The following is a 23,215-nucleotide window of genomic DNA, read 5'->3' on the forward strand; positions in this document are numbered from 1 at the left end:
CTGGCAAGGTACTGTCCTTTAAACGAGCAACCCCTGGGGCAAAGGGCCAACCCCCAGGAGTAGGACGATCAGGCCCGCAGCATTGGAGAGCCAAATACATTGGAGGGCGACCAGTTCTTCCTGTAGTGGTTGACGGTATCCCCATGAACGCTTTGCTGGACACCAGTTCTCAGGTGACGACTATGCCTTACGTGCTTTATAAACGGTATTGGGAGGACACCGATATTACTCGTGGCCCCAATGACGATTTCACCATAATAGCCAGTAATGGTCAGCCATTGCCACAAGTGGGGTATAAAGAGGTCACCATCAAGGTGGGGCGGGTGGAATTGAAAGCCCAAGGGATTGTAATTGTTGATATTGACCGCCGAGAATGTAATCCCATGATGACTATCAGTACTAATGTTATAGAAAATTGTCTTGCAGAAGTTATTGTTTTGTTGCAACAGGTAGCAGAAACCGCTGGCCTCAGTGAACAACGCGCCCTGCAAAAAGAAATCAGAGCTCTGATGCAGAGACAGCAGGTAGAGCTGACTGGTGGTGAGATTGGTCGTGTCACTGTGAGTGATTCAAACCCCATCGCGATACCCCCCAGGAGTGAGATGTTAATATGGTGTCGGGCAGCCATAGGCCTCAGGGGTAAGGACTACCAGGCCTTGGTAGAACCCGTATACTCAGACAATAGGCCTACTATCCTGACAGCCCGGGGGATGGTCGACATCCGCCAAGGGAGGGTGCCCGTACGTGTCCTCAATTGTGGGGAGGAGGAGATTCACCTCACCAAGTATGCCACGCTCGCCAAACTGTTCGTTGTCAATAATAGTGTGATACAGACACCTGAACCCTTGGTCCCGTCAAACGTGGCGGAGGACAACGGTTCTGCAGGGCACTCGAAAGATTGGTGTCAGGAATTGCATGTGGGCACTGACTCCACCCCAGCCCATCAGAAACAGGGGGCCTACAGGGTGGTTCACGAGTACGAGCAGGTATTCAGCAAACACCCCTTAGATTTTGGGCAGGTGAAAGGGATCCAACATCACATCCCCACGGGAGATCACCGACCCATAAAAGAGACATATCGCCCTGTACCCCCAGCTCATTACCAGTGTGCCAAGGACATGTTACGAGAAATGAAGGAGGCTGGGGTGGTGAGAGACAGTTGTAGCCCCTGGGCAGCCCCATTAGTCCTTGTTAAAAAGAAGTATGGTACAATGAGGATGTGTGTTGATTACAGGCAGTTGAATCGCATTACACATAAGGACGCATACCCACTGCCCAGGATAGAGGAGTCTCTGGCTGCCTTAAAATCTGCTAACTACTTCTCTACCTTAGATCTCACCAGTGGGTACTGGCATGTTCCCGTGGTGGAGGCGGACAAAGAGAAGACAGCCTTCACGACACCGATGGGTCTCTGCGAATTTAACTACATGCCCTTCGGATTGTGCAATGCCCCGGGGACGTTTCAGAGAATGATGGAGTGCTGCCTGGGGCACAAGAACTTTGAAACCGTACTGCTGTATTTGGATGATGTCATTGTCTTCTCTAAGACCTACGAAGACCATCTGAAGCACCTGGCTGAGGTGTTTGAAGCCCTGTCCAACTTTGGCTTAAAGGTGAAACTGTCCAAATGTCATCTGCTGAAACCAAAAGTGCAGTACCTGGGCCATGTGGTGAGCGCCGAAGGAGTGGCCCCAGACCCCGACAAGGTCACGGTGATCCAGGACTGGCCAAAGCCCAGCAACCTCCACGAAGTCCGGCAGTTCCTTGGGCTGTTAGGCTATTACCGGAGGTTCATTAAGGACTTCACCAAGAAGGCCGCGCCCTTGCAAAACCTGTTGGTGGGCCAATCAAAGAAGACCAAGGGGAGGAACACCCCATTCGATTGGAACGAGGGGCTGGAGGGATCCTTCACTTGCTTAAAGTCGGCACTGACGGGAGAAGAGGTACTGGCCTACCCCGAATACGACCAACCGTTTGTGCTGTACACGGATGCCAGCAATGTAGGATTGGGAGCTGTGCTGTCCCAGGTCCACAAAGGCAAGGAGAGGGTAATCGCTTATGCCAGCAGGAAACTTCGTCCCACGGAAAGGAACCCTGACAACTACAGTTCCTTTAAGCTGGAATTCCTTGCCATTGTCTGGGCAGTGACAGAGAGGTTCAAACACTACCTGGCCTCAGCAAAATTCACCGTCTTCACGGATAGCAATCCGCTAACGCATCTGGATACCGCCAAACTCGGAGCCTTGGAACAACGGTGGATGGCCCGACTGTCCAACTATGACTTCACCATCAAGTACCGGGCAGGACGCAAGAATGCAAATGCCGATGCCTTGTCTCGAATGCCCAATTTGCCAGAAGCGGGGGAAGACCCGGAGGCACTTGAAGAGGTGGAGCTGCCTGCATTCCATCGCCCCAAAGCCACTCAGAACTCCCATCATGTGAAGAACAGGCACAAGAACCAACCGGATGCCACGCTGAATCCCCTGCCCCATCATGGATGGGCGGAAACCCAGGATGGTGACCCCGCGGTCCGTCGGGTGAAAGAGCTCTTGACGCAGGCAGGGTTGCATCCCGGCCCAGATGATCTACAGGAGACCCAACAGCTGTGGAAAGGGAGAAGCAAACTGTTTATCCATGATGGCAAGCTGTGCCGGAGAAGCATCGACCCACGTACTCACGAATTGGTATGGCAGATAGTAGTGCCAAGGCAAGATGTGCCCATGGTTCTAGGAGCCTACCACGATGGAGCCGGACACTTCGGGTGGAAGAAGCTGGAGAGGCTACTCCGAGGGAGGTTCTATTGGATTGGCATGAAGAGAGCCATTGAGAAGTGGTGTCGAGAGTGCGGTCCATGTAGCCTATGCAGGAGGGACCGTGGCAGCCAACGGGCTCCCTTGCAGCCTATCATCACCAGGCGGCCGCTCGAACTGGTCGCGCTGGACCATGTGAAGCTGACACCTAGCCGGTCAGGCTATGTCTACGCTCTTACCATTGTGGATCACTACTCCAGATTTTTGGTGGTTGTGCCTGTCAAGGATCTAACGGCCAGGACGGCCGCCAAGGCTTTCCAGCAGTACTTTTGTAGGCCCCATGGCTACCCGGAGAAGGTACTGACCGATCAGGGACCAGCATTCGAAGCGGAGGTGTTCCAAGAGTTCGGCCAACTGTACAGGTGTAAGAAGATCAGAACCACACCATACCATCCCCAAACCAATGGGATGTGCGAAAAGATGAACCAGGTGGTGATCAACTTACTAAAGACTTTGCCCATAGAGGAACGGAGCCTGTGGCCAACGAAGCTGCCTGACTTGGTGGACATATATAATCACATCCCAGTAAATTCCACCAACTATACTCCAGCATACCTAATGCGAGGAAGGTCTAGCAAGTTACCCGTTGATCTGGACATGGGGGTCCTAACCCCCGAAGACACATCGCCGGATGCCGATTGGGATACCGAGAGGCGGCAAAGGTACCGCAAGGTACAAGAATGCATGGAAAGAAGCCTTGCTCAGGCCAGGCAAAAACAGGAATGGGACTACAACCAGCATGCCCCTGCAATTCCTTTGCCACCTGGTGAGCACGTACTCAAACGAAAGAGGAGGCTACACAAACTCGACGACCAATGGGAAGCAGAACCGTATACCGTCCTGCCATCCGATTTTGACAACACGAAGGTTTGCCTCATCAGCAAGGATGGAGGGGAGACCTCGACGGTGATATCCAGGGACCACCTTAAAGCCTGCCTTGATAAGCTGAGAGCGAGGGAAATGGATCCAGGAACCTCCCCACCTGTAGAAAAGGAGAAGATGATCCACACTGTCCTTGGTGACTTTCCCCAGTCCTGGACTCAGATAAATCAGGCCATCGTGGTACCTGTTCTAACGTTCCACCAGCCGAACCCACCAGAAACAATGGTGGTCCCAGATCATCCGGCCCCGCAGCCTCAACAAGCCCTACCTGAAGATCCTGTGCCGACCGTTGAAATGGTAAATCCTCCCTCTGCTATCGGCGAGCCTGCCGTACCCACTGTTGCTGGCAGCAGCCCTGAGAGCTCCAGCCTGCCACTGCTACCTAGACTCACTAGAAGTGTAGCTAGAAGGCAGTGCACTACACCAGCGGTAGCAAGCATATTGGGCCCTGTTAGGCCAGTAGCAACCCCTGCGCTGCGAAGGTCTACACGCAGCACTCAGAATCAAACTCCCCTCCGCTACAAAACTTGGAGGTATTAATGAGGGCTGCTATTTAGTTGAAAATGTTTGTGTGCATATCTTTTGTTACAGGTTTTAAAATGGACAACAGAGTAATGGACAGTGAATTGCTCTAAAAACTTCTAAAAGGGGACCCCTTTGTTTACCCGGGGTCCCCGCAGTTTCAACCACTGAACTGAGAGTCATAAACTGTGCATGACCTAACTTTCGCAACGTTCATGAGTCCTCACCTCCCATAGAGGGAAGCACTGTTATGTTTAATTGTTTATAATCTTTCAAAATGTTGTGTGCTTTCTGTTAACATGTATTGTTGTTTTTATTTTCCCAGTCCGGGAGTACTGGATTTAGCCGGGGGGGAGAGCAGCGCCCCAGAGTCCTGGTCGTTGCAGTAACGTCGCTCTGCCGCTAAGGGGAGTGATGTTGCATCTGATTGCAATAAGGGAGTTCACTTGACCAGGTATCACACACTAGACTTCACACTCCGGCCACCAGGGGGGGGGGGGTTCTATCTAGTAGGCCACTCTTCACACTCTGGTAAAACTGGGGGGTTGGACTACAAGACGGGGAGAAGTGACTGAGGAGAGCTAGAGAGAGGACCTGTCAGGGATGGGATCCTGGCAGACTCCTAAGAGACCAACGCAACAAGTGAGCAGCGGGAATACAGCAAAGAGGCAATAGGACCAGAAGGAGTTGTGCTGAGAGATCGAGGCAACATCCTTCTGAGGCGCAAACAGTCGGTGGCCGGAACGCCGAGAAAGTAAGAGACTTTAAGCATTACTTCAAACCACGGCAGGACAGCCAATTATAGGTTGGCTGTCTCACTAAAACACCTAAGCAGACAACGGAGGCAGCTGTGGGAGAGGGGCGACTCTAGAGTCCCGGAAGAACTCCAGGCCTACCCCGTCATACGGGTGCGTCCTGCCATATCATCTGGGGGATGGAGAGAGAGAACGAACATCAGAGACAGAATTAGTTGTGAGGACTATGCCGGGTGCTCAGAAGGGAAGGACTACAACACATAGGCGCTAGCAGGTAGACGCTGATTCTCACCTGTCAAAGGAACTCCTAATGTGCCTTTGGACCGGCCGGTCTCAGACAGCCCGGTTAACAGTGCTCTGGATCAGCTAACTCGAAGCCTTCAGTAAAAGAGGTAAAGAGACTGCAACCTGGTGTTCTCCTTATTTACTGCGATCTGCACCGCACCACCACAACCTCATCACCATCCGCACCTTTCATTGGGCGCCCCTCAGCAGGGTCACGGATTGGGTCTAGCCACCGTGACAATCCCAGCGCAGAGACTCAGAGGCCCGGTACCGGGTACCCCTCGGCCCTGCAACAGTGGGGGCGCTACACTTCCAATCATCGGAAAAAAATCAAAATATCGTCCAAATATACAATCAAGAATTTTTCAATATAAGTCCGGAAGATATCATGCATGAAGGATTGAAAAACAGATGGAGCGTTAGTGAGCCCGAATGGCATCACAAGGTATTCAAAATGGCCTTCGGGCGTATTAAACGCAGTTTTCCATTCATCACCCTGTTTAATACGAACAAGATTATATGCCCCCCGAAGGTCAATCTTAGTAAACCAACTAGCCCCCTTAATCCTAGCAAACAAATCGGAAAGCAAAGGTAAAGGGTATTGAAACTTGACAGTGATCTTATTCAAGAGGCGATAATCAATACAAGGTCTCAAGGAGCCATCCTTCTTAGCAACAAAAAAAAACCTGCTCCTAACGGTGAAGAAGATGGCCGAATATGCCCTTTCTCCAAAGACTCCTTAACATAACTCCGCATGGCGGTATGTTCAGGCACAGACAGGTTGAAAAGTCGACCCTTAGGAAACTTACTGCCTGGAATCAAGTCAATAGCACAATCACAGTCCCTGTGAAGTGGAAGGGAACTGGACTTGGGCTCATCGAATACATCCTGAAAATCAGACAAAAACTCTGGAATTTCAGAAGAGGAAGAAGAGGAGATTGACATCAAAGGAACATCATTATGAACCCCCTGACAACCCCAACTAGTCACAGACATAGATTTCCAATCCAATACAGGATTATGTACCTGCAACCACGGGAAACCCAGCACGATAACATCATGCAAATTATGCAACACCAGAAATCGACAATCTTCCTGATGGGCTGGCGCCATGTGCATGGTCACCTGTGTCCAAAACTGAGGCTTATTTTTAGCCAAAGGTGTAGCATCAATCCCCCTTAAAGGAATAGGGTTCTGCAAAGGCTGCAAGGGAAAACCACAACGCCTGGCAAACTCAAAATCCATTAAGTTCAAGGCGGCGCCTGCCTCCACAAACCCCATGACAGAGAATGATGACAATGAGCAAATCAAGGACACCGATAACAGAAATTTAGGTTGTACAGTACTGATGGTAGCGATCCTCTTTGTCCGCTTAGGGCAGACTGAAATGACATGAGAAGCGTCGCCACAATAATAACACAACCCATTCTGACGTCTGAATCCTTGTCATTCCGTTCTAGACAAAATCCTATCACACTGCATTGGCTCAGGAATTGGCTCTGAGGACGACGCCACAGCGTGCACAGTTCTACGCTCCCGCAAGCGCCGATCAATCTGAATGGCCAGAGACATAGAATCACTCAGACCGGAAGGCGTGGGAAACCCCACCATAACATCTTTAACGGATTCAGAAAGACCCTTTCTGAAAATTGCCGCCAAAGCATCATCATTCCATTTAATCAACACAGACCATTTCCTAAATTTCTGACAAAACAATTCTGCCGCCTCTTGACCCTGAGACAGGGCCAACAAGGTTTTCTCTGCTTGATCCACAGAATTAGGTTCATCATATAATAAACCTAAAGCCTGAAAAAAGGAATCTACATTAAGCAAGGCCGGATTCCCAGATTCCAGGGAAAATGCCCAATCCTGTGGATCACCACGCAGCAGGGAGATGACAATTTTAACCTGCTGAATGGAATCACCGGAGGATCGCGGTCTCAGAGCAAAAAACAATTTACAATTATTTTTAAACCCCAAAAATTTGGACCTATCACCAAAAAACAAATCAGGAGTAGGAATCTTCGGTTCTAAAGCTGGAGTCAGAACAATATAATCAGAAATACCCTGTACCCTAGCAGCAAGCTGGTCTACACGAGAAGCTAATTCCTGAACATCCATGCTGGCACAAGACTCCTCAGCCACCCATAAATAAAGAGGGAAAAAAAGACAAAACAGACTGCAGAAAAAAAAATGGCTCAACACTTTTCTTCCCTTCTTCTGAGATGCATTTAACTCATTATGGCCCAGTTGTACTGTTATGATCTGGTGACCTAGGAGCCGCATAAAACTTTCTCTGGAGTCGGTGGCACCTGTACTGACCGCAATCCTGAACTAACACCGCAACTAGAAGTAGCCATGGGGTGTGCCTAACACTCCCTAGACTCCTCGACACAGCCGGAGGACTAAATACCCCTATAGATGGAAATGGGAATGCTATCTTGCCTCAGAGCAGACCCCCAAAGGATAGGCAGCCCCCCACGAATAATGACTGTGAGTAGGAGAAGAATAGACACACGCAGGTAGAAAACAGGATTTAGCAAAAGAGGCCACTCTAGCTAAATAGGAAAGGATAGGACAGATAACTAGGCGGTCAGTATTAAAACCCTTCCAAAAATATCCACAGCAGATAATACAAAAAGTTCCACAATCTAACTAAAGACATGGAATGTATATCTGCCACTCCAGAGAATCCAGCAAGACTGAGAAAATACTGACACAATCTAAGCTGGACAAGAAAACACAAAGAATAGCACTGAATTGTGAAGCACACAACATGTGTGCCACAGGGAAAAAGAACCAGACACTTATCTTTGCTGATTTGGCAGAAAGGCAGGAGGAACCAGGCAGAGGTCCTACACCTACCAACAACAATTGACAACTGGCAAGGACTAATGAATCCTGCACGCCTAAATACCCCAGTCAGATCTGCAATCAGCAGATACACCTGACCAGGACTGCAACTCAGGGGCAACTGCATTACCACCTACAACCACTGGAGGGAGCCCAAAAGCAGAATTCACAACAGGTTACTACAAAGACCACCATTGCTACCCCAACGTGCACCATCGTCAAAACTACGACCTGCACTGTTGCCACCACCGCCACTGTTGTGGCTAGAGAACTGACCGTGGTGATGGCTAGTGCCCAGGCCATCTCAGGATCCGAAACTGTGGGTACCCAGACCCCTGACTGGAGTGAGGGAGCTCTTGGTACAACACCTGGTAGCCGCAGGTATCCGGGCGGATGGCCTCGCCCATTGCTACCTGTGGATCTGCGGCCGCCTGAACAGGAGTAAACCTCAGAATCAGAACAACTGTAAATAGTTAACTGTGTGTTTTCCTTGCTATTTTAAACCCGACCAGGGTTAGTTCTTAAAGGGATCCCTTCGTTTACCCGGGATCCCTACTGTTTTATGTTTGTTTTGCATCAGTGTTTTAAAAGACTGCCGAATCATGGACGGTGAATGATTCACAAACTGTTGCTGTAAATAGTTGCACCTTCTTAAAGGTGCCCCCTACTGGTTTTACAAAGGAAAGAGGCTTTTGAAGAGACTGTTCCTGGATACAGCGCAGAAGTTCTTGTTTATTGCAGACTTGCAACTTGAGAGTTGCACTACCTCAAAGAGACTTGAGATGTCCCTCTTAAAGGGAATGTTCACTGTTGCAATTAGCCGAGATATAATGTTGCTTTAAGAAAGTTGGATAGTAATAATGTTTTACATAGTAGTATGTAGATAGAAAGATAGTGATAAGGAATCGAAATGTTGATAATGATATGTGAATAAAATTGAAGTTAAAGTGATTATCGGAACTAATGATAGAGAGCCAAGGAAAGATGCAGTAGGCCCGTGGGGGTAGACCAGAGAGTCCTGCATAGGAGAAAGAGAGCTCAGGAAAATGTTGATTTGCACTTTTAGTCTTGTAGTATGCCTTTAGTGGGTCCCTGCCTTACGCCCTTAAAGGAGAAGTTAAATTATTGTTCGAGAAAAGTTTGCACTTAAGTAGATAGTGGATAGTATACCCTGCTGGGTAATAAAGGTTATTTATAGTCAGTTATTTAATGAGTGTTACTTAAAATCTTCAGCACTATGTAAATATGTTTTTTGTTTGTAACGTTCAAGTGTCCTTACCTCCCATAAAGAGAAGCAATGTTAAATTTACTTGTTTATTGCATTTCAAAATTTTGTATGTCTTTTGCTAACATGTATTGTTGTTCTTCTTTCCCAGTCCGGGAGTACTGGATTTAACCGGGGGGGAGTGCAGAGCCCCAGAGTCCTGGTCGTTGCAGTACTGTCGCTCCGCCACTAAGGGGAGTGATGGTACGTCTGATTGCACTAAAGGAGTTCACCTGACCAGGTATCACAGTCACACATTACACTTCACACTCCAGCCACCAGGGGGAGCAAAGGGTTCTATGTATTAGGCCACACCTCACACTCTGGTAAAACTGGGGGTTGGATAGGAAGTTAGGCAGAAGCTGACTGGGTTTTGCCCAGGTAACATCTAGTGAGAGAAGAGCGTTGCTTGGGATGATCCAGGGGGGTCCCTGTCAGGGTTGGATCCTGACAGAGGCCTAGCGAAAGGACAGATCGCTACGGAGCCACGCCTGCACTTCATTGCGGCAGCATCCTAAGAAAGGACACGAAGCGAAGTATATTGTGGAGAAGTGAGAAACGAGATCACAGCACAAAGGCGATAGAACCAGTAGGAGTCGTGCCACGAGATCGGCAACATCCTACTGAGGCGTGTAGCCGGTGGCCGGAACGCCAAGGAAGTATTGGGCTCTACGCATTACTTCAAACCAACGGCAGGGCAGTTAATTTTAGGTTGGCTGCCTCACCTTAATCACCTAATGAGAGAGGGGCATCTCTAGGGTCCCTATAAAATAACTCCAGGCCTACCCCGTCATACGGGTGCGTCCTATCCATATCATCTGGGGGACGGAGAGAAAGAACAGAAACATACATGACCGTTGTGAGGACTATCCCGTGGGACTCAGCAGGGAAGTACTATAACACCCAGGCGCTAGTAGGTAGGCACTGATTTCCACCTGCAAAGGGAACTCTGGATGTGCCTTCGGACCGGCCGGTCTCAGCCAGCCCTGTTAACAGTGCTCTGGATTGCGGATGCCGAAGCCTTCAGTAAAGAGGTAAAGAGACTGCAACCCTGTGTCCTCGTTATTTGCTGCGACCTACACCACCACCCACACCTTTTATTGGGCGCCCCTTAGCAGGACCACGGACCGGGTCGAGCCACCATGACATCCTCAGAACCGATAGACCCGGTACCGAGTACCCCACTGTCCTGCGTCTGGGGGCCGCTCCAACTGTTTTCTACCATTTATTTTATGTATCGTAACAAAATCACAGTAAGAGCTGTAAGAGGTGTAAGGGTATGTGTCCACGTGGCGGATTACATCCGGATTAGCTGTGGATTGAATGCTGCGTACAGCTGCGGCGTTCAACCCGCAGCGTCCAGATGTTACAGCATAGTGGAGAGGATTTTATGAAATCCCATCTCCAGTATGCGTGTGAACACACATCCGGCGGCCCTGTGTTTCCGGACATACGGCGCGTCTTTTTAGAACGCAGCATGTCTGTTTACCTTGTGGCGACGCTCCGTCGCCACAAGGTAAATCACAGAGCCCTATGTATAGGGTGCAGAGATTCCGGATGTGTGCAATGAACACATCTGAAATCACCGCGTGTACAGAAGTGGGCGGCGCTTTGGGCAGAGCGGGGTTTCCGCTCCGTCCAAAGGGCCGTCATTACGGACCGTAGACACGCACCCTAAGAGTTTCGGACCTGTTTGAATATAGTCCTGCGAGACTTAATTATTGTCACATGTAATGTTTTTAATACAGGAGAAATGAATGATATGTTTTATTGGTGCCTCAGATCTCTTCTGTAACCACACTTACATTACAGTAGTATAAATATAATGGTAATAAAGTAATCTCCCTGCACAGGGACAATAAAAATAATGAGGTCACCACACAGGAAAAATGACTAAAGTGAAGTAAAAGCTCAGGGATAGTCACCGTGATGTCACAGTTCATGTATTATGTATACAGTGATCAACGATATAATGTAAACAGGAATAATGCTGAAAGGAATAACACAAAATTGGAAAATAGACATACTAAAGTCACAGAACATAAAGAGCAAACACAGTGGAGATATAATAAAGGGTCACAGTGCCCAATGAAGTCACTGTATGGGAATAATGCCCACAGTGGTGGAGCGAGTTCAAGTAAACTCAAAACCAGAGAGGCAGAAGAAATACGTAGGGACATAGTCAACTTCAAGTACAGGGGGTAGGCAGTGATAGCAGGCAAAGAGACTTGTCAGGCAATTTAAGGGTCAAATCCACAAGGAAATCCAATGAAATCACCAAAATAATAAATAGGGAACAACCCAGATCAGTAAAGAGATCAACCATTATAAAGGACACTGGAGCAGCATAATAAATACAATAACTGGCTACTGACAAGGGGACATGTAGGGATCACTTATAGTCAGCCAAACCAGCTTCCAGGTCCCTTTAATGACCGGCCCCTAATGATCATCAGTACAGACAATAATAATAATAAAAATAATAATAAATTCTGTGCCACGTTTATATTTACTTATAAGACAATATTATGGTATTGATTTTTCTTTTAAGGTAGAAAAAGACAAAAGAATTGAGAATTTCTAAAGAAAAGTGGAAGCTCCTATCAGAAGCTGAAGGGATTAAAGAAATGTTTTGAAATGTAAAATGAGACAAGGGACATGTGGTGATGCTGGCATTCATCTTGCTTGTTAACACTTGGTTTGGAAAAAGGGGTTTTGGCATGGGGATTCCTTTATTACTGTGTTTCCTTGGCATGCAGTAGCACGCTCTGTTGCTGCCGTGTGCTGTGACTGTTGGTAGTGTTTAGAGATGGGCAGAAGGGCTGTATGTTGTGCAGCTCATACCAAATAAAAAGCTAATGGGCTGTGGAGATTTGCAAAGCGAACAAACTATCACAGCTTATCTGCCTCTACACGTTGAACATTATTTCTAGAAACTACTTACAGTACCAAAACAGGAAATCATAGTTTTAAAATCTAATGTGAAGACAAATTACATCACAGGATCATTTGTTAACCAAAGCACCAGTCACTGGCAGCCCATTGTGATAGTATACATTTTCTGGAGGCCTTTAGGGTATGTGTCCACGTTCAGGATTGCATCAGGATTTAGTCAGGATTTTTCATCAGTATTTGTAAGCCAAAACCAGGAGTTGAACAATTAGAGGAAAAGTATAATAGAAACATCTGCACCACTTTTGCATTTATCACCCACTCCTGGTTTTGGCTTACAAATACTGATAAAAAATCCTGACCAAATCCTGACATACCCTAAGGGTACGTGTCCACGATCAGGATGGCCGGCGGTATCGTCGGAGCGGCGAAGCCGCTCGGTGTTAAGCCCCGGCCCCTTCTGGGACGCGATGATGCCGGATGTGTTCATTGTACATATCCGGGATCATCGCACCCCTCGCATAGGGCCCTGTGTTATTCCTTGCGGCGACGCTGCGGCGACGCAAGGAACACGGACATGCTGCGATCTGAAAAGATGCGCAGCATGTCCGGAGTCGCAGGGCCGCCGCGTGCGTGTTTCCACGCATAGTGGACACGGGATTTCAAAAAATCCCCTCTACTGTGCTGGAACATCTGGACGCTGCGTGTTTGATGCTGCGGCCCCACGCAGCGTCAAACACGCAGCGTTTCCTGACCGTGGACACGTACCCTAAGAGTCTACTGACTGGGAATTCTGTACAATACATATGCTTCTCAAGAATCCCTAGGAATAGTATCCATGCTCTTAATCAAATGGATATGCTTGTGGTTGATATATGATATTCCAAATTACTTATGCCTTGGATCGCCAACTGTTACATGGTATTTCAGTGCTAATCTTTTTCATCCTTGATGACCCACTAGGCCAGGGGTGGGCAATTAATTGTCCTGAGGTGCCCCATGAGAGATCCTGACTGTTGTGGAGGGCTGAAAAATAGGCTGAAATTATTTATGCTCAATTAATATTAATATTAATTTCAATTATTATTTTCCATGTATATTATCACTTAATATTAAGCAGAATTAAGCATGCTGACATCCCCTTATATACAGCATGAGCCCACACACAGCCTCCCTATATACAGCATGAGCCACCACACAGCCTCTGTATATACAGCATGAGCCCTCACCCAGCCTCCCTACGCACAGCATAAGCCCCCACACAGCCTCAATCATACAGTATGAGCCTTGATACAGCTTCCCTATATACAGCAGGATCCCCCACATAGCTCTCTATATACTACAAGAGCCCTCATACAGCCTCGCTAGATATGGCATGAGCCCCCACACAGCCTCCTTATATACAGCATGAACCCCCTCATAGCTCTCTATATACAGCATGAGCCTCCACACAGCCTTGTTATATACTGCATAACCCCCACTCAGCCTCCCTATATACAGCACTAGCCCCCAGACAGCCTGCCTAAATACAGCATGAGCCCCCTCACAGCCTCACTTTATACAACATGTGCCCCAACATAGCCCTCTATGTCATATAGACAATTTTAAATCAATATAGACATGTCTGGAGAGAGGACATATCATCCTCACATTAAACATAACTAACATGTTAAAGCTGCACTCTAAAATGCTATAATATCTACACATTGAATATATGAAACTTGAATTGCATTACTGTTGTAGAAAGCAGTCACTTTGTTGGAACCCTAAACTTAACATGACTCCTCTCCTGGCTGAAAGCATGTTAGGTTTAAGGACCCAACAAAGGGGTCGATGACTGTTGGGCTCACACAAATTGGCCAATTTGTGCTCTAAGTACCTTCATTTTTTCTACAGCAGTAATACAAGTCCAATTTCATATATTTAATGTGTACATATTATAGTGTTGCACAGCGCAGCTTTAATTTGTTAGCTCTCTGAGCTTGCACCTGTTCACACTTTTATTTTTCTGTTTGGAAGTGCCAAACATATGGGATTAATTATAACTGAGGTAGTGAGAAAGAACTGAGACTTCAACACCCTTTGAAGTAGGACTTCACATTGAACATATGGGATTAATTATAACTGGGGAAGTGAGAAACTAATTGTAACTTGGGAAGTGAGAGAGCTGACACTTTAGCTTCCATTGAAGTCGGTAGCTCCTGGAGTGACCAGGTAATTACAGTGGGATCTTCTCTCAGAGCCAGACACTATGGCCACATTCACACATAAAATTCAGAAGTGGTGCACAGGTTTCTATTATACTTTTCCTCTGATTGTTCATCTACTGTTTTTGCCTTATAAATACTGATGTAAAATACGAACCAACTACTGAACATGTGTACAAAGCCTACGACTGGGATCCATTACACAGGCCATAGCTTCCTCTGATTAAAGCACTGTTCTGAGACTTTTTGGAGCCAGTGATCAGTGATAAATATTGAGGTTTGCATCAATCCAATATTTATAGAAGATATATTTTCAGCGTTGTAGTAAAGAGACCAGCATAACGCATTCACTCACATCACCATAAGGCCATTCTAACCCCTCTAACTTAAAGAGGTTGTCCACTACTTTTTCATTGATGACCTATCCTCAGGATAAGTCATCAATGTCTGATCGATCTGGGTCTGAAACCCGGCACCCCCGATGATCAACTGTTATCAGTGTCGGCGGCCAGAAGTACTCACTTGTGGAGGTGGCCATCTTCTGATAGTGCCCGCCGCAAGGTACTACACATCCGCCACCTATTCAAATCAATAAGAGGCAAATGTGTAGTACCCTGTGGCAGCCACTACCAGTTGCACGAGAGTACTCCCCGTTGGCGACCGGCAACAACATCTTTAACATTTTTCCGATAGTGCTATCCATGCCATGTTTCATCTCTATAGAAAAGTTTAAAAAATCACGATAAGAAACATGACAATATATACCAACTGGGAAATTGAGGGGCAAATATATCCTGAACAATGGGAGTCTCATAATCTACTAAAAGACCTAGCATATCCCACAACCAGACCCCCCTTATGATATGTGACATACACTCACCGGCCACTTTATTAGGTACACCATGCTAGTAATGGGTTGGACCCCCTTTTGCCTTCAGAACTGCCTCAATTCTTCGTGGCATAGATTCAACAAGGTGCTGGAAGCATTCCTCAGAGATTTTGGTCCATATTGACATGATGGCATCACACAGTTGCCGCAGATTTGTCGGCTGCACATCCCAAAGATGCTCCCTACAAGGCAGGATGGATCCATGCTTTCATGTTGTTTACGCCAAATTCTGACCCTACCATCCGAATGTCGCAGCAGAAATCGAGACTCATCAGACCAAGCAACGTTTTTCCAATCTTCTACTGTCCAATTTCGATGAGCTTGTACAAATTGTAGCCTCAGTTTGCTGTTCTTAGCTGAAAGGAGTGGTACCCGGTGTGGTCTTCTGCTGCTGTAGCCCATCTGCCTCAAAGTTCGACGCACTGTGCGTTCAGAGATGCTCTTAGGCCTACCTTGGTTGTAACGGGTGGCGATTTGAGTCACTGTTGCCTTTCCATCAGCTCGAACCAGTCTGCCCATTCTCCTCTGACCTCTGGCATCAACAAGGCATTTCCGCCCACAGAACTGCCGCTCACTGGATTTTTTTTCTTTTTCGGACCATTCTCTGTAAACCCTAGAGATGGTTGTGCGTGAAAATCCCAGTAGATCAGCAGTTTCTGAAATACTCAGACCAGCCCTTCTGGCACCAACAACCATGCCACGTTCAAAGGCACTCAAATCACCTTTCTTCCCCATACTGATGCTCGGTTTGAACTGCAGGAGATTGTCTTGACCATGTCTACATGCCTAAATGCACTGAGTTGCCGCCATGTGATTGGCTGATTAGAAATTAAGTGTTAACAAGAAGTTGGACAGGTGTACCTAATAAAGTGGCCGGTGAGTGTATGTGGGTGTAACATTAAGCAAATAAAATTAGAGTTTGAGAGTCGGTCATTGTTCATTTTCAAGCACGTGTTATAAAGTATTCTAATTTACTGAGATAAAGACGTTTGGGATTTCATTGGCTGTAAGCCATAATCATCAACATTAACAGAAATGATGATATTCTAATTTTGAGAGAAGCACCTCTATTTCACTGTGAGAGTGTTTCAGTGTCCTAATCAGTGCACTTTCCTCCATGAAGATAAGAGCCATTCCTGCAACATTACAGGTGCTTCTCACAAAATTAGAATATCATCAAAAAGTTAATTTATTTCAGTTCTTCAATACAAAAAGTGAAACTCATATATTATATAGAGTCGTTACAAAATTAGTGATCTATTTCAAGTGTTTATTTCTGGTAATGTTGATGATTGTGGATTACAGCTAATGAAAACCCAAAAGTCATTATCTTAGTAAACTAGAAGGTAGAAAAAGTGTGGGGAGACATTATGGCAAGCAGAGGGATGTGTCAGAAGACAGAATGGGGAGCAAAGGAAATGTGAGAGGAGACAATATGGGTAGGGAGGGGGAAATGAGTTAGGGCATAGAATAGGGAGGGATGGGAAAAGTGTGAGTGGACAGGGTGGTAGAAAAAAGTGTCAGAGGGCAGTATTGAGGGGAATAATGTGAGAAAACAGTATGGGGAGAGAAAAGTATGAGTGGGCACAGTATAAAGACTGGGGAGTATGGGGTCAGTAAAAAGAAGGCACAAAATGGGGGGGATAGTCTGAGGGCACCGTAAGGAGGGGACGGTAGGCCAAGGGGGGAATGTGAGACAGCGGCATAGTATAGAGCGGACCGTGGGAAGTGAGGTCCCAGTATAGAAAGGAGTAAACAATGAGAAGGGGAAATTGTTTATTTAGGGACATTGTGTATGGCAGATATTTTTATTCAGGAGCAGTATAATCATGCTGCTATTTAAAGGCCACCATGTCGGAATGCGCTGCAAAAGACTGAGTGGTCTGCAGAGATTGTCTGTGGAAATGATAAGTCAACATGGCGTCTGGACCACATGGAGAAGAAAAGACCTAGAATGATTCTAATCAAAGAAGATGTCACCTAAAAGGTACTTGGATGTAAATGTTTATTTGTCATACTATTAACACAAATAAATCCAAAAAACTAATTAGGAAGTAGAAAAAGATCTCTAAAGATCAAATTCACAAAAATACCTCTATTAGTGCAAAAGCAAAACGAGATCCTGAGTATTTTAAGCAATCATATTTTATTAATTTTGGAGATGTTCAGGGCTTTTTTCCCTGCAAAAGGTGCAAAGCTTGTGCCAATACTGTCAAGAGTAAAGTCTTCCACAATTCTGATCGGACTCGGACATTTTTAATCAAAAAATACTTCACCTGCACATCTCAAGGGGTGATCTACCTTAAACGTTGCCCTTGCAACAAATTGTATATTAGTATGACAACCAGGGAGCTTCGTATCAGAATATGAGAACATGCACGAGATATAGAGAAATCGAAGGAGGCTAAAGAGGGTGAACAGTTGAAGACACTTCACAGACACTTTCAAGCGGAGCATAAGTCTGATGCGAGTGGCCTCCAAGTCATGGCCATTGACCAGGTAACCTTGGGTATAACGAGAGGGAATCTATTTAGAGTTCTATCTCTAGTGGAGAGCTGCTGATTTCACAGGCTTAACACACTGGTACTGGATAGATTAAACGAGAATCATGGATTTGCGTCTTTTCTTTAGTTGTTTACGCTATGGGCTCTTGTTTTAATATCCTGTATATGTTTTTATGTTGAATTGTTTTTATGTTGTTTTTCATTTCTTTTATTTCTGTTATTCTTTAGGTTTACCTTTCCACATGTTCTGAGGGCCTTTCATCCGGTCTGCCCGTTGAGGTTTGACTTCAGTCGGTGAATATATTGTGTAATCCTAGGACCTACACTGAAGACATATTCATCATTCTTTGCACTTTATATGGACTTTGTCTATATTGGAACTTGGAGTGGCCCATATATTGGTTCAATTTTTCTTGGAGCCATGTTTGTTACTATATGCATGGACTTTTACATGGACTATTTGAGAAATTAATTTTATTTTTATTTTTTTGTCAAATAAATCAACTGTGTGAGCATTTTGGGATTCTGGTTCACAATTTATTAGGACCTCTGTCTATTCATAGGCTTTATATATTCATTACATTTTGGATATTTGTTGAGCACTTAAAGGAGTTACATATTATGGATTTAGATTATTTGAACACTTAGTTCTATTAAAATAATTCCTTATATTTTCATGGTAGTAATTTTATCACTCTTCACCGATTTTTATCTATGATTCAACGATTCAGAATAATTACAATTTACACTATTCCATTTTATTTTATTCTACAGATAGTATCCTTTCTGTTACTTATATTATGTATATCACCTTTTTTCATTTTCTTTTTATTTTAATTTTCCATATTACATTATGCTTTAATATAATTACACATAATTTGCAACCTACACTTTTACACAATTATTCATTGTCATCCATGCGCAAACTCCCCTTTAATATTTCTTTAATTAATTTCCCTCCCCCTTGTACATCACAACTTATACCTATCCTCATGGCGTTTATTCATATTGCCTTAAACTCCATTTGCTCATATAATATTTTTCATTTATATTATATACAATCTAATTTTCATTTTATAATTATCTCTATGGCTTTTACTTCATCTAGCCTCAAACTTTTTTAGCCAATACAACAGTATTCATTTATATTATACACAACTTATCCCCTCCAATATTTAGGCTGCTCTACTACTTTTCTAAATTATGTTCCTCTTCTCCTCGGTTCATTTGTTTCCACATATACCTCTATTCATTCGAGTATCCGTTCTCAGCCAGTGCACATGCCCGGGCCTCCCTGCATCAGGATCTTCCAGATGTGCTCACCGGGTTCGCACGTGATCCCTGCTGCTTAGCAGTGGTGGATCGCTTGCATTCCATGAGCGCAGGAGAAAGAACCCCCACATGGTGTGGTGACATCCGCGCATGTGCTATTAACCGGCTGACGTCACTAACTGGCGGACCCATTCTGTTGGCTACCACTCACTATATATACGGATATGATTTTAGGCCACGACTTCTGATGAAGAAACGCGCGTAGGGGCGGCAGGCAGGGGCCCAGGTCACTACTATTATGTAAGTTTCAGCAACGCACATGGACTATTTTAATATCTATTGTCTGTTTGCACTATAGGCACTTCTGCACTTTATAGGAATTTATTATATTTAAGGTCCTCTTCACTGGCATATAATGCTGTTTGAAGCATAACTGGGGCTGAATCAATTTATTTCCTCTATTGAGTTTTACTACCATTTGTTGATAAAGGTGCGTTAGTTGTATTACCCCTTGCATAATTTGGATTTTTTGCTATCCTGATATGCTTATTACAAAACATATATGATCTTGATATTACTGTTGAATTATATTACAGGCACTGCAGCACTTTATAGTAATTTATTCTATTGAGGCCTTTTGTTTGATATATGATTCTTTATATGGAATAACTGTAGCCTAAATAATAGATTTCCTGTAACTGGCCTGATTATTATTTCATTCATTGATATGCTTGTCTGCAATGCTGTATTTAGGTGCAACACTCACTGATTTTTATACCTGGTAAATCTTCCCCTCTAGTCCTGCTTGGTTTGCGGTACTCTAAAATTAATGTATTTATTTTGCTTGATGTAATTAATAAAATATGATTGTTTAAAATATTCAGGACCTTATTTGTGACACTGACTACATCTCATCAGTGTTTTGATTCCTGTATGGTCTGCAGCATGATAATGACTGATAACAACAATTCCCAGTATCACCTTAGCATTGTTAAGGACATTCTGGGAATTGTAGGTTCATGAGATATTAATTGTATAAGGAGCTAACCTGACATTACATTTGATTGCTGTAGTAAGCTTGGAGTTGTATTAATGTCCTTATTGTGTTTAAGGTGAGTTATTCATATACTACTTGTGGTTCTCGTGATTATTCACGTATTGATGATGGTTTTAGTGATGTCTTCATGTGCTGATGGTGGTTCTAGCGATGTATTCACGTACTGATAGTGGTTCTGGGGATGTATTTCTGCACTAATGAGGGTTATGATGCTGTATTTCTGCACTGATGGTAGTTATGGTGATGTATTCCTGTGCTTATGGTGGAACTGCTGATGTATTCCTGTACTGATGGTGGCTCTGATGATGTATTCCTGTATTTATGGTGGTTCTGGTGCTGTATTCCTTAACTGATGGTAGTTCTGGTGCTATATTCATGTACTGATCCAACAGAAAAATTCCAGGAGACAGGATTGGTAACGATGCGGTTTATCAAAGTTATTTCTAAGGCATCCGACTTCTTCATCAGAAAACCCCCCTCCACAAAATTCTTTGGAGTTACTAGCAGTTCGCTCCTGTGCCACAATTTATCTCTTATCCTGTACAACCCCTTGAATCTCCTATCAATGGTCAAGAGATCATTTTCCTGCTGCATTCTTCTGAACAGTTCTAGATCTGTTGCATGCAATAATAAAACAATCAAGTCATGTAAACTGACAGTCTCTGGATGTGAAAACTCCACTGCCAGCCAATTTATGCTGCAGGGCTTTATTTTCGCAATGCGTGGATGGGATTTCATGAAATGTCAACCGCCATGCTGGTACCTTATAGGCAGCATTTTTTCTGCCAGGAAAATCTGTACTGAAAATTTGCAGTGCATCTGGGCTCGTCAGTCCTTATTAATTGGGCTCATCAATCCCTATTAACATGTTATATTATTTCCTTAAGATTTATTCAGAATTCAGCTTTTCACGTACGAGTTCAATCCATGATTTTTACAGATAAATCTTGTAGTCTATAGGGTTGTTCACATTTCCATGTAGTTTTGCAGATCTATTGATCTGCGCCTAAACATGGAAACATGTCCAACTTGGTTTGGAGTGTCTGATCAAACACACCAAATAAAGTTTACGGATTTGTAAAACATTAGACAGCACTCGGTTGTCATCCAGTTTGCATCCTAGTGCTGTCCAATTGTCATGTTTGTCTGGTAAGATTAGCAGGAGAAAACTTCTTATTCGCAAAAAAAAAACCAGACACTGTTGAAAATTAAATCTGATCCAAAACGCTAATGAAAATTGTTATGATATTTTGCATACAAAAATCACTTTGAGTTGAATGAGCCCAAAATTATTGTGCTGATGGGAAAATTTAGAAAATAGAAGAGCTGCTAAATATGATTAATAATTAAAAAGACGCTGATGTCCTATATTCAGAGTTCATCCCTCACCCTGCTGTGAGTTGAATAAGAATATGCTATTACAGATCACATTTATTGTGATTGCGATCAGTTTTTCTAAAATATGCACTAGATTTAGTTGTGACATATGGCAATTTTGGGTGTAATATTGCATTTTGCAGCTACACTCAATGCTCCTATGTGAATCCAGTTTGCTAGTTTCAGCTCTTGGTGTACTGTATTTATTTATTTTTTCCTCGCTTATTCAACACCATTAATTTCCACAGTGCTTTACAGTCATCATCATCACACTAAAATAGGGCTCATCACTATCTTCATTGGGGCTCACAATCTAAATTCCCTATCAGTATGTCTTTAGAGTGTTGGAGGAAACCAGAGTACCCATAGCAAACTGAGAGAGATTTAAGTTTGGGAATTTGAGCCCAGGATCACAGCATTGCAAGAACACAGCGCTAACCACCGAGACACAGCACTAACCACCAAGACACAGCGCTAACCACAGAGACACAGCACTAACCAATTAGACACAAATCAAACAACTGAGAAACAGCGCTAACCACCGAGACACAGAGCTAACCACCGAGACACAGAGCTAACCACCGAGACACAGAGCTAACCACCGTGACACAGCGCTAACCACCGTGACACAGCGCTAACCAATGAGACACAAAACTAACAACTGAGAAACATAACTAACAACTGAGAAACATTGCTAACCACTAAGACACAGCGCTAACCACTGTGACACAGCGCTAACCACTGTGACACAGCGCTAACCACTGTGACACAGCGCTAACCACTGTGACACAGCGCTAACCACTGTGACACAGCGCTAACCACTGTGACACAGCGCTAACCATTCCAAAGAAAGATCACAGCGCTCCATCCAGGTGTAATGGTAAAACGAAAGGTAGCTTTATTATGCCATAAAATTTATAAAATTTATGGCATAATAAAGCTACCTTTCGTTTTACCATTACACCTGGATGGAGCGCTGTGATCTTTCTTTGGAGTATCTGCTTGTCCTGGAAGGTTCCTTGGGCTGTACACGGGCGCCCCAACAAGTGAGTGCTGTCAGCCAATTTTTTTTTTTATTTTTTTTTTCTGGACAGCGCTAACCACTGTGACACAGCGCTAACCACTGAGACACAGCGCTAACCACTGAGACACAGCGCTAACCACTGAGACACAGTGCTAATCACTGAGACACAGCGCTAATCACTGAGACACAGCGCTAACCACTGAGACACAGCGCTAACCACTGAGACACAGCACTAGCCACTGAGACACAGCACTTACTACTGAGGCACAGCGCTAACCACTGACACACAGCGCTAACCACTGTGACACAGCGCTAACCACTGTGACACAGCGCTAACCACTGTGACACAGAGCTAACCAATGTGACACAGAGCTAACCACTGTGACACAGAGCTAACCACTGTGACACAGCGCTAACCACTGTGACACAGCGCTAACCACTGTGACACACAGCTAACCACTGATCACACCACTAACCACTGAGACACAGCGCTAATCACTGAGACACAGCGCTAACCACTGAGACACAGTGCTAGCCACTGAGACACAGCACTTACTACTGAGGCGCAGCAAAATTCTCACCGTGATCTGCAATGAAGTCACTGAGCTTGAACTGCGGTGAC

Source organism: Ranitomeya variabilis, chromosome 3, assembly GCF_051348905.1.
Source record: "Ranitomeya variabilis isolate aRanVar5 chromosome 3, aRanVar5.hap1, whole genome shotgun sequence".
NCBI lineage: Eukaryota > Metazoa > Chordata > Amphibia > Anura > Dendrobatidae > Ranitomeya > Ranitomeya variabilis.